The 20,105-nt window shown below is 43.4% G+C and overlaps 1 long non-coding RNA gene across 1 annotated transcript in view; it reads right to left on the bottom strand.

Moving 5' to 3' along the window:
• The window catches only part of LOC135513865 (uncharacterized), a 52,026-nt gene extending 36,204 nt beyond the window's left edge, over positions 1-15,822 (bottom strand). The window contains exons 1-2 of the long non-coding RNA XR_010451599.1: positions 15,684-15,822; positions 11,542-11,625 (exon numbers count right to left, since the gene is read on the bottom strand). This is a non-coding gene — a long non-coding RNA (uncharacterized LOC135513865). The remainder of the gene's footprint in view (positions 1-11,541; positions 11,626-15,683) is intronic.
• Between the last annotated feature and the right edge of the window lie 4,283 nt (positions 15,823-20,105).

Genomic DNA, 20,105 nt, shown 5'->3' with positions numbered 1-20,105 from the left:
TCACAGTGGCCAGGTATTCTGCCACTGTGTACTCTCTGTTTAGGGCCAAATAGCATTCTAGTTTGCTCTGTTATTAAAAAATTCTTTCCAATGTGTCAAGTAATTTTCTTTTTGTTTTCTCATGATTTGCTTTTTGTTTTCTCATGATTTGCTCTATATCTATCTCTCTCTGTCTTGCTCTAGCTCTCTCGGTCTATATCTCTCTTTCCCTCTCTATCTCTATATATCTCAATCGAGCTCTCTCTGTCTATTTCTATCTCTCTCTCTATCCATCTCACTCTCTCCATGTCCCTCTTTCTCTTTCTCTTTCTGGGTCTCTTCAAATCTGTGTCTACATCTTACTTTCTTCTCACTGTCTGTCCTACTATAAAATCCTGAACCTTTCCTTCCCATACAGTTATACTATGCCTTTTACACTCATGATCTTCCTTAAAATAACTTTACAGTAAAACTGAAGTGTGATGACGAGGAAAGTGTGGTGCCAAGTACCAGCTTACATAAAGCATACGTATACACAGTTTGAATACAGTTTGTGTGTATACGTTTGTGTTTTTGGTTTTACTATCCTTGTGGGGACCAGAATATCTCACAAGCCTAGTAAAACACGGACAATTCTGACAAATTCACTGGTCCCTACAATAAAAAAGGCTATTTTAGGCTTAGGGGTTAGGTTGAGGGTTAGGGTTAGGGTTAGAATTAAGGTTAGGGTTAGAATTAGGGTTAGGGTTAGGGGTAAAGGTTAGGGTTCGGGTTAAGGTTAAGGAGAAGGTTAGGGTTTAGTGAAAATAGGATTTGAATGGGAATCAATTGTTTTGTCAAATCAACAGATACTTATTGGTTAGCAGTATTATATATATGAGAGGTGAGTGAAACAGACGTTGTTTACATTTTCTTTTGATTGCTTAAGCACGATTTTCAAAACTTCTTCGCCTAGCTGGATCTGGCCAGAGAATTTCATCAACATCGCAGGCAATATTGTCATAAGCAAGACACCTTGGAATGAAACGTCTTGAATGACAAATCCATCCTTGCATTGCTGCTACCTACATTTGGTCACAGGCCTCCTCCATGGCTTGGATGAGGGGTACCCCAGCCTGGAGACGGAGATCATATACCTTCCATCGCCATGCCGAGAAAAACTCTTCTATAGGGTTGAGGAATGGAGAGTATGGTGGAAGATATAGGACGGTGAAATGTGGATGTTGCTGAAACCAGTTCTGAACCAGAGCAGAGCGGTGGAAAGACACATTGTCCCAGACAACAATGTATTGCATATGATCGATTTGATTTGCTGCTGTTATGTTGTGCAATTGGTCCAAGAATATAAGTATGAGTGCTGTGTTGTAAGGGCCCATGTGGGCATGGCGGTGGAGGACCCCATTCTGTGTAATGGCTGCACAGTGTTATATTACCCCCACGTTGCCCTGGGACGTTGACTATAGCCCTGTGGCCAATGATGTTTCTTCCCCTCTTTCATGTTCTCGTCGGGTTGAACCCAGCCTCATCTACATAAATGAACTCATGCTGGATCTCCTCTCCATTCATTCGTAAAACTCTCTGACAAACAGTGTCAGGCAACATTGTGTAGTTCAGTGTAGATCTAGTTTACATATTACAGTACAGTAAAAGATTATGAGACAGTATGCAAGATCACTGTTAAAGTGAATACACACCTCTGCATAATCATGCCGCAGTCGTTTCACCCTTTCGGAATTGCGCTCGAAAGGCACTCGATAAATTTGCTTCATTTGAATATGTTGTTTTTTTAGGATGCGTGCCAGTGTTGATGTTGAGACCTGATGGATATCGTTGAAAATGGCGTGGTTATTGACACTGTTAGCTTGCAGCTGCTTGAGTGTTATAGCATTGTTGGCCAAAACCATGTTTACTATCTCCCTCTCTTGCTGTTCTGTGAACATAGGAGGCCTTCCCCCTTGTCATCCCTGATCCTCAATCCTATGTAAAAAATAAACAGTATACAATAGTACAGTAATTTCACAGGAAAAGGAAACAGAAGTGCTGATAGTGCATAGAATACAGTACTGTAAGCAGTTACTGAAACCGTGCAGATGTTTTTGATATGATGATATTTTTACAATACCTATTTTCCAGTATAAATGTTCTCATCACACTTGCCACTGTGTATCAGCTTAGATTTGGCTGTACTCCCAGTCCAGCCTCCCTCAGTGTCGGGCCGTGGTTGACAACGTGGTCAACCAGTGTTGCGCGGATCTCATTTGTCAGATTCGGTCCTCTTTGAGCACCTTCTTGTCTTCCTCTTCCTCCCCTTCCACCTCCTTCTCGTCCTACTCCTCGTTCTCCTCGTCGTCCTCCTCATCCTCCTCGTTATCCTCGTCCTCCTCATTCTCCTCGTCTTCCTCATTCTCCTCCTCGTCTTACTCTTTCTCTGAATCTTTCCATTGTGCTTGAAGACCGATGAACTCACCTGCTGCTTTTTATAGTGCTTATACACCTGATTGGTGTGTCTACAATTAAGCAAACGAGTGTTTGCACACCTGATGACTGTGTTGAACCAATTGGTTGGACGGTGTGGTAATTTGACAGTCAGTGCTTTGGTATTGCAAGGACATGACTTCATGATAGATTTTTGTGTGTAATGTATGTTAAGTGGTGTTTAGTGTTTTACAAATCACTGTGTGTAGAGTTTTGCAACAAGTGTGAGGTTGACAATGTGCTTATAGTTGTGCAAATATGGGCTGATGTTTTGCTTCTTGAGTGTAAGGCTTTGTTAATAGTGTACTACTTTTAATTTTAGTGTGTAAGCAATCCCAAAAAACTGTAAACATTAGGGAAACACGTCCGTCCCTCTTTCTCATACAACAGTTTTCTCTAGTCAATGGGCCAGTGCTTTGGCCACTGCTACAATGGAAAGACACAACTAAAAGGAGAGGCAAGACAGACATCTGTTTCCATAAAGCTCTGTGTATAGAGGAGCTGAAAGAAGAGCTGATATGTTTAATAAGGTGGGTATATTCCACTTTACTTGCAATGGCAAGAAATGTAGTATTCTCTCTTTCTTTGTTTCTCTCTCGCTCTGTACCTCATGAATCTAAGCTGAGAGGAATCTTTCCCTCTGGAGTGTTTTGTGGAATGTGATAATCCACTCTTTTGTGGTTGTGTGTGCAAGGGTGTGTGTGTGTGTGTGTGTGTGTGTGTGTGTGTGTGTGTGTGTGTGTGTGTGTGTGTGTGTGTGTGTGCATGCGTATAATATAATTCTCATGACTTTATGGTGGTGTCTCCCCTCTCCTCCCAACCGTAACTCTTCACATGCTCTGGTCAGGTGTGTCACAGTGCAGTCTGGAGACTACTGTGTGTACATGGAAACGCAACATGGGATCACAGAGGCAGGCACGCAACATGCCACATACCACAACCTGTCTATCAACCAAGGACAAGGTTGGGACGTACCTCATGCCACTGAAGTTGTAATTCTTTAATTTAAACCTCACGCCATCAGAGACCAGTCTGATAATCCAGTGTCTGGTAATGCAGAGGTCAACATATCTAGTAATAGATTTAGTCTTTGTCTTTCAGACATACACATAGATGTTTGACCTTCCCTCTACAAGATACAGTATATGCAGTAATATTGACTTATTGACTCGATTCCACCAGCACTGATCTGTCTCGTATCTCCTAAATAGCCATGGGATAGTTCAAAAGTTGTCAGGCTACAATGGGCTGCAGTAGCATTCTGAAAATATTCCCTAATTGAAATCGTCAATTTCCGTTTCAAAACTGTCTGAATTAATCTAAGCTAAAACAATGTATGTTTTTTTGATGAGTAAATCTTAGTCGCCCCATTTTACATCTCGCTAAGGATTATTGTGCTTCAATTAGCTGTATTTCTGAAGTTTGATTACGGGCACGAAAGCTAGCATAAATTTGCTGAATATTGAGCCAGTCACTGAAATCATTTTGACTGAAACGATACTGCTAACCAACCAGCTACCTACTTAGTGCTGCACACAATGTTGAATCTTCCAACAATAGCTAGCTAGAAAGCTACTGTAGCTAGTAGTGCTAACGCTTAAATTTGCTTACATTTGCTAAAGCAGCTGTTCTCCCCCCACAAGTCATTGCAGTAGCCTCCTCAGTCAGCTGCTGTGCTCAGCTGACAAAATGATAAGATCGTGGAGAAACATGCTGATCTACGGACTGATTTCTGATAAACCGGCTAAGCACGCTTCTTATGTCAGTGAAGGAAGAACGAAACAAAACAGTTCTGTAAGGTGAGATATACATAACAATCACCCACCCCACACAGGTGGGAAAAGGCTACCTAAGTATGATTCTCAATCAGAGATGACGAACGACACCTGCCTCTGATTAAGAACCATACCAGGCCAAAATAAAACCACAACATAGAAAAAAGAACATAGACTACCCACCCACTCACACCCTCACCATACTAAAACAAAGACATAACACAAGAACTAAGGTCAGAACGTGACAGTACGCCCCCCAAAAGGTGCTGACTCAAGCCGCAAAACCTGAACCTATAGGGGAGGGTCTGGGTGGGCGTCTGTCCGCGGTGGCGGCTCTGGCGCGGGACGTGGACCTCACTCCATCATAGTCTCGGCCCACTTAAGTGGCGCCTTTGGAGCAGCGACCCTCGCCGCCGACCTCGGACTGGGGACCCTAGCAGAGGGCCCCGAATGGAAGGGAGACTCCATCAGCACCGGACAGGCGGGAGACTCCGGCAGCGCCGGAGTGAAGGGCTATTCCGGCAGCGCTGGTGTGTCAAGCTTATTGAGGTAGTATGTACAGTGGGGCAAAAAAGTATTTAGTCAGCCACAAATTGTGCAAGTTCTCCCACTTAAAAATATGCCACAAATTGCCAGAAATCTTGCTTGTTTGTAGGTGACCAAATACTTATTTTCCACCATAATTTGCAAATAAATTCATTAAAAATCCTACAATGTGATTTTCTGGATTTTTTTCTTCTCATTTTGTCTGTCATAGTTGAAGTGTACCTATGATGAGAATTACAGGCCTCTCTCATCTTTTTAAGTGGGAGAACTTGCACAATTGGTGGCTGACTAAATACTTTTTTGCCCCACTGTACATTTAGGTATCGTTAAAGTGACTGTGCATATATGATGAACAGAGAGTAGCAGACTTGACTTCAGGAGGCAGCCGAGGGAGGGGACCGATATGCCTGTTGCTATGGCAACCTATAAACTGTGATTATAGGACATGCCGTCACCTTGGTGTGAATCAGGTGATATTGTGTGATATTGTGCTGCTTGGAGACTCATTTCACCCTTTTTCCCCTTTTCCCCATGTAGTGTACAGCAAAGAGAGGCTCCACAGACAAGCAAAACAGAACATCATGGGATGCAAGCTTTTGTTCCAGCCCAGCTCTCACACACCTGATTTCACTAATCAACGGCTTGGTGATTATAATCTATCCGTCTATAAATTGAGTCAGGTGTTTTAGTGATGGGCTAGCACAAAATCCTGCACAGCATCTGGAGAATGTCTGTGACTGGGATGACGACCAAAGAAGCCGCTGCCCGCCGGACCCAGACTGCCTTTGCCTACAGGGCTTCCTGGGCTGGTTAGCAGGGGCAGACAGACCCTCATTACACCGACCACAGATGAAAATGAGAACAAAATGAGGCCCATTACCATGAGAGCATGACTAATATCCTTCAGCAGACCCCTGATACACACACCCACACCCACACATACAGACAGAAACAGACACACAAACACATATATAAGTACACACACATGTATACAAACTCACTCAAAGTGGCAGTAATAAAGCCTCTCTTGAAAAAGCCAAACCTTGACCCAGAAAATATAAAAAACTATCGGCCTATATCGAATCTTCCATTCCTCTCAAAACTCTTAGAAAAGGCTGTTGCGCAGCAACTCACTGCCTTCCTGAAGACAAACAATGTATACGAAATCCTTCAGTCTGGTTTTAGACCCCATCATAGCACGGAGACGGCACTTGTGAAGGTGGTAAATTACATTTTAATGGCATCGGACCGAGGCTCTGCATCTGTCCTCGTGCTCCTAGACCTTAGTGCTGCTTTTGATACCATCGATCACCACATTCTTTTGGAGAGATTGGAAACCCAAATTGGTCTACACGAACAAGTTCTGGCCTGGTTTAGATCTTATCTGTCGGAAATATATCAGTTTGTCTCTGTGAATGGTTTGTCCTCTGACAAATCAACTGTAAATTTCGGTGTTCCTCAAGGTTCCGTTTTAGGACCACTATTGTTTTCACTATATATTTTACCTATTGGGGATGTTATTCGAAAACATAATGTTAACTTTCACTGCTATGCGGATGACACACAGCTGTACATTTCAATTGAAACATGGTGAAGCCCCAAAATTGCCCTTGCTAGAAGCAGGTGTTTCAGACATAAGGAAGTGGATGGCTGGAAACTTTCTACTTTTAAACTCGGACAAAACAGAGATGCTTGTTCTAGGTCCCAAGAAACAAAGAGATCTTCTCTTGAATCTGACAATTAATCTTAATGGTTGTACAGTCGTCTCAAATAAAACTGTGAAGGACCTCGGCGTTACTCTGGACCCTGATCTCTCTTTTGAAGAACATATCAAGACCATTTCAAGGACAGCTTTTTTCCATCTACGTAACATTGCAAAAATCAGAAACTTTCTGTCCAAAAATGATGCAGAAAAATAATCCATGGCACTTTCTACTGCAATGCTCTATAGAGCTCCATTTTTATGGTCTCAAACCAAAACATTTGAATATTACTCCAGTGCTAGCCTCCCTACACTGGCTTCCTGTCAAAGCAAGGGCTCTTTAAAGCATTACATGGGCTTGCTATCTCTCTGATTTGGTCCTGCCGTAGACTCATCTCTTCAGTGGGTCATATGATTGAGTGTAGTCTGGCCCAGGAGTGAGCTCCATTTTTATGGAAGGTGAACGGAAAGGCTCTGGAGCAACGAACCACCCTTGCTGTCTCTGCCTGGCCGGTTCCACTCTTTCCACTGGGATTCTCTGCCTCTAACCCTATTACAGGGGCTGAGTCACTGGCTTACTGGGGCTCTCTCATGCCGTCCCTGGAAGGGGTGCGTCACCTGAGTGGGTGGATTCACTGATGTGGTCATCCTGTCTGGGTTGGCGCCACCCCTTGGGTTGTGCCATGGCGGAGATCTTTGCGGGCTATACTCAGCTTTGTCTCAGGATGGTAAGTTGGTGGTTGAAGATATCCCTCTAGTGGTTTGGGGGCTGTGCTTTGGCAAAGTGGGTGGGGTTATATCCTTCCTGTTTGGCCCTGTCCTCGGATGGGGCCACAGTGTCTCCTGACCCCTCCTGTCTCAGCCTCCAGTATTTATGCTGCAGTAGTTTATGTGTCGGGGGGCTGGGGTCAGTTTGTTATATCTGGAGTACTTCTCCTGTCCAATTCGGTGTCCTGTGTGAATCTATGTGTGCGTTCTCTAATTCTCTCCTTCTCTCTCTCGGAGGACCTGAGCCCTAGGACCATGCCCCAGGACTACCTGACATGACTTCTTGCTGTCCCCAGTCCACCTGGCCATGCTGCTGCTCCAGTTTCAACTGACCTGAGCCCTAGGACCATGCCCCAGGACTACCTGACATGATGACTCCTTGCTGTCCCCAGTCCACCTGGCCGTGCTGCTGCTCCAGTTTCAACTGTTTATTGCCTTATTATTATTCGACCATGCTGGTCATTTATGAACATTTGAACATCTTGGCCATGTTCTGTTATAATCTCTACCCGGCACAGCCAGAAGAGGACTGGCCACCCCACATAGCCTGGTTCCTCTCTCGGTTTCTTCCTAGGTTTTGGCCTTTCTATGGAGTTTTTCCTAACCACCGTGCTTCTACACCTGCATTGCTTGCTGTTTGGGGTTTTAGGCTGGGTTTCTGTACAGCACTTTGAGATATCAGCTGATGTATGAAGGGCTATGTAAATAAATGTGATTTGATTTGATTTGAGGTATGTACACACACACACACACACGCACGCACGCACACACGCACGCATGGCACATATAAGCAAGGAAAGAGGTAATACATTCTGGCTCTAAATAAGCAACACTCATTTAAGCCCTCTCTCTATATGCTCTGTGTGTGTGTGTGTGTGTGTGTGTGTGTGTGTGTGTGTGTGTGTGTGTGTGTGTGTGTGTGTGTGTGTGTGTGTGTGTGTGTGTGTGTGTGTGTGTGTGTGTGTGTGTGTGTGTGTGTGTGTGTGTGTGTGTGTGTGTGTGTGTGTGTGTGCGTGTGTGTGTGTGTGTGTGTGTGTGTGTGTGTGCGTGTGTGTGTGCGTGTGTGTGTGTGTGTGTACACCAGTCATCTATGACGTAATCAACAAGCTCTCACTACAGAATTAGACATTTTTCCACATTTCTTCAAATGTAAAATTTCTAAGTTGCTCCAAAGTTTTTTGACTCCCTGGGTTGACTCCTCCTGCTCAGTATCATTCCATTAATAAAAATGTCAAATTGTGAAGCAGCTCCAAATTAAGGGTTATGGTTTTGGATATGGTTAAAACATTACATGTAGGCACTCATTCTGAATGGTTAAGGTAAGGGTTATGGTTTGGAATAGGGTTAAAACCAAAAAATACAAAACAACGGTAGACCACTGGGATCAAACACACAACCTTCTGATCTGGAGTCATGGGATTCCATCCATTCACCACCCCTGTCTACAACCTATGTCCACAACTCCCTAGCAAAGCCCTACCCTACTTGATGGTAATAGAGCTCACTGTTACCTCTAGCAGGACATGGATAGACATCCAATTGTCTCATCTCATCTTGTCTCTTCCATTCTCGTCTCTCATCTTTTGTCGTCATCCTCAAGTCAAATATTTTCTCCTCCTTTTCTCCTCCTACTCCATTACCATCCAAGCACTTCTCTCTCACCCCTTCTCTCCTCTCCACTGTCTTCTCCTCTCCTATCTTCTCTGCCCCTTCACCTTTCTCTTCCCTCCTGACCACCCTCTCTAATATCACCTGTCCCCATCTTTCATCCCCCGTCTTCTCTACACTTCCTGCTATCACCTCTACCTTTATTCTCCCCTCCTTCCCCTCTCCGTCTCTCCTATCATCCTCTGTTTTTCAGAGCCGGTCTGCTTGGTGATTTATAAACCTGTGACAGACAGATGGGGGGAGGAGAGGATGGAGGATGGGGGCAGGCGAGTTTGAAGTACATGAAGGACTAATATTAAATACACCTGGCCCCATCCAGGGGCTCCCTCTGTACACAGAAACAAAGAGATAGAGAGAGGGTGGCAGCGATGATGGGCCACAGGGAAGAGGCCTGAGGAGGGAGGTGGAAAGGGGTAGGGTGGGCTGAGGTGCATTGCCAAGCAGGCAGTAATTGGCTATTCTTTCATGGGGCCTGATTTCCACACTCTCCCTCCCACAGGAAGGGACCCTTTTGCTGCCCCTCAGTGTGCACTGTAAAAAATACAAATCTAGTTGTTTCAACTACAGTTGAAGTCGGAAGTTTACATACACCTTAGCCAAATATATTTAATCTCAGTTTTTCACAATTCTTGACATCTAGTAAAATTTCAGTTTCTCAGATCAGATAGGATCACCACTTCATGGAATTCTAAATGTCAGAATAATAGTAGAGAGAATGATTTATTTCAGCTTTTATTTCTTTCATCGCATTCCCAGTGGGTCAGTTTACATACACTCAATTAGTATTTGGTAGCATTGCCTTTAAATAGTTTAACTTGGGCCAAATGTTTCTCGTAGCCTTTCACAAGCTTCCCACAATAAGTTGGGTGAATTTTGGCCCAATCCTCCTGACAAAGCTGGTGTAACTGAGTCAGATTTGTAGGACTCCTTGTACACTCCTTTCACACACGGGGTGGAGATGTTATTACCTACCCTCACCATCTGGGGGCGGCCCGTCAGAAAGTCCAGCAGACTGGGATAGGGATTGATTGAATATGTCCGTAAACACACCAGTCACTTTGTGCATGCACTGATTAACAAGTCATGGTGTGATCATAACAACATACAGGAACTCAATTGTTGGAAAAATGACTTGTGTCATGCACAAAGTAGATGTCCTAAGTGACTTGCCAAAACTATAGTTTGTTAACAAGAAATGTGTGGAGTGGTTGAAAAACGAGTTTTAATGACTCCAACCTAAGTGTATGTAAACTTCCGTCTTCAACTGTAAATATTATTAATTAACTGGTTCCACTGGTTCTTTTTTGTTTACTCAACTTTTCAGTCAAAGTCCCACCTGAACTTAACATTTTTACTTGGCCCAACATTAGCTCCAACATGAGAAAACCTAGACAGAAATTCGATCAACTGAAAATCACGTGTTTGCTCAAATGGTCTCATATGTTCATTCAACTAGAAATTATTATTTGGGCATTTTATCTGCACAAATGGCTGTGGAACTAATTACACACACAAAGTGCCTTTAACTTACAACGTACACATTTGACACACGTTGACAAACACTGAGTGTACAAAACAATAGGAACACCTTTCTACTATTGAGTTGCACTTCCTGTTGCCCTCAGAACAGCCTAAATTTGTCAGGGAATGGTCTCTACAAGGTGTCCAAAGTGTTCCACAGGGATGCTGGCCCATGTTGACTCCAATGCTTCCCACAGTTGTGTCAAGTTGGCTGGATGTCCTTTGGGTGGTGGAACATTCTTGACACACACAGGAAACTATTGACCCAGCAGCATTGCAGTTCTTGACACACTCAAACCGGTGCACCTGGTACCTACTATCATACCCCGTTCAAAGGCACATGTTTTGTCTTGCCCAATCACCTTCTGAATTCCACACATACCCAATCCATGTCTCAATTGTCTCAAGGCTTAAAAATCATTCTTTAACCTGTCTCCTCCCCTTCATCTACACTGATTGAAGTGGATTTAACAGGTGACATCAATAAGGGATCATAGTTTTAATCTGGATTCACCTGGTCAGTCTGTCATGGAAAGAGCAGGTGTTCATAATGTTTGTACACTCAGAGTGTATTTAGCCTCACAATGAAGAGTTTTACCATTTTCTTTTCAGGACAACCTTGGCTACAAGTTTTTTTAACTATATTGTTTTATACTATATTGTGACAAGCTACAGCCTCCATTTAAAATGGTCAGTAGCAGCTAACCCATGAGGTTCATTATCTCAGGCAGGAAATATAGGCTGAAGGTTCCTAACCCTCGGTGGGTAATAGATTGGTTCTTGCTCATTAGTGATGCAGGTGTGTGTGTTGTCCTTGGGGAATTCCTCATTAACACGCAATCTGACCTCAGCTAATCTCTGACATCTAATCCCTGACCCTGATACCTGACGTTGGCCCAAAACCCAGTGACATGCAGATTAGGTAAAGACATGCACACATGTTTGCATGTACAAATGCACAGAGAGAGGGATAGAGAAAGAGAGAGAAAGAGAGAGAGAGAGCAGACAGCCTTAGATAGAGAGTCCACTCGGAAGCAGTGTGTCTGACAGACAGAACACACAGACTATGAGAGCTTGAGATAGAGGTCTATTTAAAGGGGCTCCTACCTCTTCGAAGTTCTCTTTGGGATCTGTTCTCTTCCACTTTCTGCCCTTTCCATCGCTCGGACTGACACCAATCCATTTTACTACCTGCCCAGGGAAAGGAGGAAGAATGGGAGGGAGGGAGGGAGGGAGGGAGGGAGGGGGAGGGAGGGAGGGAGGGAGGGAAAGGGAGGGAGGGAGGGAGGGAGGGGGAAAAGTAGCACACGTCTAATATGAGTTAGTACCTATAAACAGATTTTAGACGCACTTTCCATTGCATAAGTGGAAAGACACACACACACACAAACACACAGACTTGCACGCACACACAAACACAGACATCTACACAACTGATTACACGCAAGCCCCAACAGCGAGTCAGTGGTGGAGGTAGAGCCACACAGCGAGTCAGTGGTGGAGGTAGAGCCACACAGCGAGTCAGTGGTGGAGGTAGAGCCACACAGCGAGTCAGTGGTGGAGGTAGAGCCACACAGCGAGTCAGTGGTGGAGGTAGAGCCACACAGCGAGTCAGTGGTGGAGGTAGAGCCACACAGCGAGTCAGTGGTGGAGGTAGAGCCACACAGCGAGTCAGTGGTGGAGGTAGAGCCACACAGCAAGTCAGTGGTGGAGGTAGAGCCACACAGCGAGTCAGTGGTGGAGGTAGAGCCACACAGCGAGTCAGTGGTGGAGGTAGAGCCACACAGCGAGTCAGTGGTGGAGGTAGAGCCACACAGCGAGATGGCCTTGCCGCAGAAGTAACCCTATCAGTCCCTACTGAGTGTGGTCACATCACGGCTATATTACCTCACTGCCTTAGATAAGAGCACCTAAATACTACCACACTGCCTTAGATAAGATCACCTAAATACTACCACACTGCCTTAGATAAGAGCACCTAAATACTACCACACTGCCTTAGAGCACCTAAATACTACCACACTGCCTTAGATAAGAGCACCTAAATACTACCACACTGCCTTAGATAAGATCACCTAAATACTACCACACTGCCTTAGATAAGAGCACCTAAATACTACCACACTGCCTTAGACAACAGTAGCCTAAATACTACCACACTGCCTTAGATAAGATCACCTAATCACTACCACACTGCCTTAGATAACAGCACCTAAATACTACCACACTGCCTTAGATAAGAGCACCTAAATACTACCACACTGCCTTAGACCACAAATACTGCCTTAGATAAGAGCACCTAAATACTACCACACTGCCTTAGATAAGAGCACCTAAATACTACCACACTGCCTTAGATAAGAGCACCTAAATACTAAATACTACACACTGCCTTAGATAAGAGCACCTAAATACTACCACACTGCCTTAGATAAGAGCACCTAAATACTGCCTTAGATAAGAGCACAAATACTACACACTGCCTTAGACAAGAGCACCTAAATACTACCACACTGCCTTAGATAAGAGCACCTAAATACTACCACACTGCCTTAGATAAGAGCACCTAAATACCACACTGCCTTAGACAAGAGCACCTAAATACTACTGCCTTAGACAACAGCACCTAAATACTACCACACTGCCTTAGATAAGAGCACCTAAATACTACCACACTGCCTTAGATAAGAGCACCTAAATACTACCACACTGCCTTAGACAAGAGCACCTAAATACTACCACACTGCCTTAGATAAGAGCACCTAAATACTACCACACTGCCTTAGATAAGAGCACCTAAATACTACCACACTGCCTTAGATAAGATCACCTAAATACTACCACACACCTAAATACTACCACACTGCCTTAAATACTACCACACTGACAAGAGCACCTAAATACTACCACACTGCCTTAGATAAGAGCACCTAAATACTACCACACTGCCTTAGATAAGAGCACCTAAATACTACCACACTGCCTTAGATAAGAGCACCTAAATACTACCACACTGCCTTAGACAACAGCACCTAAATACTACCACACTGCCTTAGATAAAATACTACCACACTGAGATAAGAGCACCTAAATACTACCACACTGCCTTAGATCAGAGCACCACCCAAATACTACCACACTGCCTTAGACAAGAGCACCTAAATACTACCACACTGCCTTAGACAAGAGCACCTAAATACTACCACACTGCCTTAGATAAGAGCACCTAAATACTATCACACTGCCTTAGATAAGAGCACCTAAATACTACCACACTGCCTTAGATAAGATTACCTAAATACTACCACATTGCCTTACACAAGAGCACCTAAAACTACCACACTGCTTCAGACAAGAGCACCTAAATACTACCACACTGCATTAGACAAGAGCACCTAAAACTACCACACTGCCTTAGACAAGAGCACCTAAATACTACCACACTGCCTTACACAAGAGCACCTAAAACTACCACACTGCTTCAGACAAGAACACCTAAATACTACCACACTGCATTAGACAAGAGCACCTATAACTACCACACTGCCTTAGACAACAGCACCTAAAACTATCACACTGCCTTAGACAAGAGCACCTAAATACTACCACACTGCCATAGACAAGAGCACCCAAATACTACCACACTGCCTTAGACAAGAGCACCTAAAACTATCACACTGCCTTAGACAAGAGCACCTAAATACTACCACACTGCCTTAGACAAAAACTACCACACTGAGCACCTAAAAGAGCACCTACTACCACACTGCCTTAGACAAAATACTACCACACTGAGCACCTAAATACTACCACACTGCCTTAGATAAATACACCACAAATACCTAAAACTACCACACTGCCTTACACAAGAGCACCTAAAACTATCACACTGCCTTAGACAAGAGCACTGCTAAATACTACTAAATACCTAAAACTATCACACTGCCTTAGACAAGAGCACCTAAATACTACCACACTGCCATAGACAAGAGCAACTAAATACTACCACACTGCATTAGACAAGAACACCCAAATACTACCACACTGCATTAGACAAGAACACCAAAAAAACTTCCACACTGCCTTAGACAAGAGCACCTAAAACTACCACACTGCATTAGACAAGAGCACCTAAATACTACCACAAATACTGCCTTAGACAAGAGCAAATACTAGCCTTAGATAAGAGCACCTAAATACTACCACACTGCATTAGATAAGAGCACAAATACTACCACACTGAGCACCTAAATACTAGGACACTGCCATAGACAAGAGCACTTAAATACTACCACACTACCTTAGACAAAATACTACCACACTGCCTTAGATAAGAGCACCTACCACAAAAGAGCACCTACACTGCCTAGGACACTGCCTTACACACTGCCTTAGACGCACCTAAATACTACACTGCCTTAGACAAGAGCACAAATACTGCCTAAATACTACACACTGCGCAAGAGCACCAAATACTACCACACTGCATTGGACAAGAACACCAAAAAACTTCCACACTGCCTTACACAAGAGCACCTAAAACTACCACACTGCATTAGACAAGAACACCCAAATACTACCACACTGCATTAGACAAGAACTCCAAAAAAACTTCCACACTGCCTTACACAAGAGCACCTAAAACTACCACACTGCCAGCTATTTCTATCAGTATCTCATAGTGCATGCGTGCACACACACACCAGAACGCGCACATACACACCTACTGACACATTTTTTCGACAGTTATTTAGTTTTTCCTTCAGTAAGGAGTGCTCTGTCTGTAAAAGAACCAGACAAAAATTCAGATCTTCCTCTCTACCACTCTCTGTTTCTCACACACTCTTTCATACACACGCAACAGTATATCTATCTGTATCACAGACAATCTCTATTTAACCCGAACCACAATCATAAATGACTTTGTAATAAAGACAGGGTTTGACCCCTCATATACTACAGTAGACACCACCTCATAACATGCAGCAGATGTATGCATGGTGACTAAGAGAAACAGAGATAGAGTGAACGAGAGAAAGAGTGGGAAAAGGGCTGAAATAGCAATAGGGAGAGAGAGAAGGAGAATAAACTGAGCGGAGAGAGTGTGAGAATGTCTTTCAAACAGCTGAGGAAACAACTTAATCTCTGAGTTTCTCAAAGACACATGACAGAGAGGGAAAGAAAGAGTGAACTAGAGATAGGAGAAGAAATAGATTTGAAAAGAGAGAGGGGGAGGTGTGTTCCCCTACCTTGCTTTGACTTCTTTCACCAGCCGAGTCTGTAACCATACGGAACTCCCTTCACATAGAGACTGATCGGGAGAGGAGAGGAGGGTGTGAACCAGAGAAAGGGAGAGAGAGAGAGAGAGAGAGGAGTGATCGAACAGGAGAAAGAGGAATGTTGAGCAGAGGGAGGGAGAGAGAGAGAGAGAGAGAGAGAGAGCCTTAGAGGAAGGGAGAGAGAGGGAGAGGGAGGGAGAGAGAGGGAGAGAGGGAGAGGAAGGGAGAGAGAGGGAGAGGGAGGGAGAGACCTAAATACTACCACACTGCCTTAGAGGCACCTAAATACTACCACACTGCCTTAGAGAGCACCTAAATACTACCACACTGCCTTAGATAAGAGCACCTAAATACTACCACACTGAGAGAGATGGAAAGAGGGGAGGGAGAGAGAGCACCTAAATACTACCACACTGAGAAAGAGGAAAGGCACCTAAATACTACCACACTGCCTTAGAGTAGCTAGATAGATCACTTGTTCCTTTCTGACAAAAACTCACGGCTTGACTTCGGAGAGACAGGAATGAGAGAGAGAAGGAGGAGAAGGAAGAAGAGGATGAGAGCAACAATGAGATCGAAGAGGAAGGGAGGGGGAAGGAAGAAATTAGAGGAGGAGATGGAGCAGAGGCAAAATCCCCTCATTACGTAAAGCGGTGTGTAGAGCGTCACATAGGACTAAGTCACTAACGCCCACAAACACATACGCACACACTCAAGGTATTCACAAACACACATAAAAAATGCTACAGTTTACAATAGAATGCTGCAGTATTTACTATATAATTATGTAGTAAACTGTAGATTACTATACTACATATATGTGAAATAAATGCTAACCACCCTCCATCCACTTATCTAGATGTGGCTGGAGGGTGGTTAGCATTTATTTCACATGTCCCATCAATTTAGACAAGTATGGCTGGGTAAACATAATCTAATAATTATAAATGATTTTTAACATATTTTTACCTGGACCACGATTTTTGATATTGCTACGGTGCAAATATGCAAGTAACCATTTTTCTATACTGCTTACACCTGTATCTTGTGAATGTAACAAATAAAGATATACTTTATTTGATATAGTGTGTATTTACCAGAGACGGTAATGTGAAGAACAACATGACCTGCACAAAAGTAAGATTAGGATTTAGGCCAAGGATGAGATAAAGTGTCATTTTACCTGGAGTTTTTCCTTATTGTAGGCTACTATTTTGACCACTTTTAGTCTTGAAATCTTTGGTTGTTTACTACACTACCTTACTCATTCTGTTTAGCACATGGCCTCACATGTGAATCCTTAAAGAGATGGGTGGGGCTAAGGCTTAAGAGTGTGTGAATGAAGCTGAATGGGTATAGACAAAGAAGAGCTCTCCGGTAGGTGTACCAAACAATTGAAGGGCCATTTTCTCAAAAGTGGGGTTACAAGTTTTTCAATTTTCAAGGTATAATTAATATCCCATTGTTCCTCAGCTGTGGTATATGATATACAATTGTCTTGCTCTGAGTCTGTACTTTATCCAATGTATAAAAAAACACAATTTCAAAATGTTGCTACATAAGACTGAAAAGAGGTGCTTGGTCACAAATCGTAAAGGACTTGGGTTGATGCATCTGAACATTAGGAGTTTACTTCCTAAACTGGATTACATCAAGATCTGGGCTATGCAGACGAATCCAGACATTCTGGTAATTGCTAAAATTTGGATCTCTGGGGACATTCTGGACTCATATTAATATTGAGGGAAATAATGTATTCAGAGCTGACAGACAGGGTAGAGGTGCTGGAGTGGCCATTCTTATAAAAAATAATTTCTCTGTCTGTTTACTGAAATCCATTTCCTTTACCCCAAAATTTTAGCTATTATCTTTAAGCCTTTTCCTGGGGGAAAATGTATCTATGATTGTTCACTCATGACTGCACGGCCAGGCACGACTCCAACACCATCATTAAGTTTGCCGATGACACAACAGTGGTAGGCCTATGTCACGTCCTGACCTTAGTTCCTTTTTTATGTCTCTATTTTAGTTTGTTCAAGGCGTGAGTTGGGGTGGGCATTCTATGTGTTGTTCTACGTTTTTGTATTTCTGTGTTTGGCCTGGTATGGTTCCCAATCAGAGGCAGCTGTTTATCATTGTCTCTGATTGAGAACCATACTTAGGCAGCCTGTTTTCCCACTATGATTTGTGGGTAGTTGTTTTCTGTCTTTGTATTAGTTACCAGACGGAACTATTTCGGTTGTTCTTTTTGTTTACTTTGTTTACTTTTGGTCCGGAACTATTTCGGTTGTTCTTTTTGTTTACTTTGTTTACTTTTGGTCCGATCCATCCTACTCCTCCTCAGAAGAGGAGGAAAACTGTTACAGCCTAATCATCAACAGTGACGAGACAGCCTATAGGGAGGAGGTCAGAGACCTGGCCATGTGGTGCCAGGACAACAACCTCTCCCTTGACATGATCAGGATAAAGGAGACGATTGTGGACTACAGGAAAAGGAGGACCGAGCACGCACTCATTCTCATTGACAGGGCTATATTGGAGCAGGTTGAGAGCTTCAAGTTCCTTGGTGTTCACATCACCAACAAACTAAGAGGGCACGACTAAGAGGGCACAACAAAACCTATTCCCCCTCAGGAGACTGAAAAGATTTGGCATGGTTCCCCGGATCGTCAAAAGGTTCTACATCTGCACCATCGAGAGCACTGGTTGCATCACTGCCTGTTATGTCAACTGCTCGGCATCCGACCTTAAAAATTGTCAAAGACTCCAGCCACCCTAGTCATAGACTGTTCTTTCTGCACCCCCCCCCCCCTTTTACGCCGCTGCTGCTCTCTGTTATTATCTATGTATAGTCACTTTAATAACTCTAACTACATGTACATATTACCTCAACTAACCGGTGCCCCCCACATTGACTGTGACAAATACATGTGACATGTGTCATGTGTCGCATGTGACAAATACAATTTGATTTTATTTTGAAATTGCACACATTGTGTTACACGCATTGAAACACCTGTGGCATTGTGTTGTGTGACAAAACTGCACATTTTACAGTGGCCTTTTATTGTCCCCAGCACAAGGTGTACCTGTGTAATGATCATGCTGTTTAATCAGCTTCATGATATGACACACCTGTCAGGTAGATGGATTATCTTGGCAAATGAGAAATGCTCACAAACATGGATGAAAACAAATTTGTCCACAACATTTCAGAGAAATAAGCTTTTTGTGCATATGGAACATTTCTGGGATATTTTATTTCAGCTCATGAAATATGACCAACACTTTATATGTTTTTATATTTTTGTTCAGTATAGTTTGTTGTCTTCTGTTACATTCCCCAGTTTCTGTGTTGTAGTTTGTGTATTTGTGAGTGTGTTGCAGGAAATGGCTTCCTGAAATTCTCCCCAAGCAGCTGATTGGTCAGCCCCATTCATGATTGGAGAGCTGACCCCGCCCCCTCATCAGGACGCAGCTGTCTTCAATTAACGACTCGTTCTGAAGCTATATATACTGTGTTGGTTGTTCTCAGACAGAGAGGATTGCTGAGAGGAGGCTGTTGGTTATATACTGCGTTGGTTATATACTGCGTTGGTTATATACTGCGTTGGTTATATACTGCGTTGGTTATATACTGCGTTGGTTATATACTGCGTTGGTTATATACTGCGTTGGTTATGCTCAGAGGGAGATGATTCCTGTGTTTTCGGTGTTGCGCAGAGGTATAATTTGTTGCCAGTATTTTGTAGCCGGTCCTACTAAGGTATGTCTATGACAAAAGGACTGTTTTTGATTGAAATTGTTTGTAATATTCTGTTTCATTTGTTCCCAGGGGGGAAGGCACCTAGGGAGTGCTTAAGCAAGAGGCCCATGGCCATACATATACCTGTAGTATATACTCGGTCTATGCACACTAGGTAAGACCTGGGTGGACCACCCCCTGTATTTTGGTTAGTGCACCATGTGGTGATAAGTAGTGGGTAGGCAGGTAAGATAGGAGAGGGGTTTTGATATTTATTTTCTTGGCTTTGGTTCCGTCCAGCCCCTTTTCCCCATATTACCGTGTGAAGGAATAAATTCCTAGTAAATGGTAAATTCTCTGCCTTTTGTCATCCTCACTGTCCCATACCTCTTTCACACCACGGGGAGTTGAGTTGTAGCAGGGTGGTGCGTTCCCTCTCCCTAGATGCGTGCGTAACATCTTCTACTAAATCAGAAATTATTATCCTGGGTGACCTAAAATATGAGTGGAAAAGGCAGGCTTTAGACAATCTAAAATACATGTGTAATGATCTAAACTTCACCCAGCTAGTGACTAAGCCTACATGTCCAAACCCTAAAGAACCTTCAAAGTCAACTCTAGATTTGTGTATTCGTTAGAATAAATCA

The sequence above is a fragment of the Oncorhynchus masou genome, chromosome 25, assembly GCF_036934945.1.
Source record: "Oncorhynchus masou masou isolate Uvic2021 chromosome 25, UVic_Omas_1.1, whole genome shotgun sequence".
Taxonomy (NCBI): Eukaryota; Metazoa; Chordata; class Actinopteri; order Salmoniformes; family Salmonidae; genus Oncorhynchus; species Oncorhynchus masou.
The sequence above is the reverse complement of the archived record's forward strand: the minus strand, read 5'-3'. Positions and strand labels throughout refer to the sequence as shown.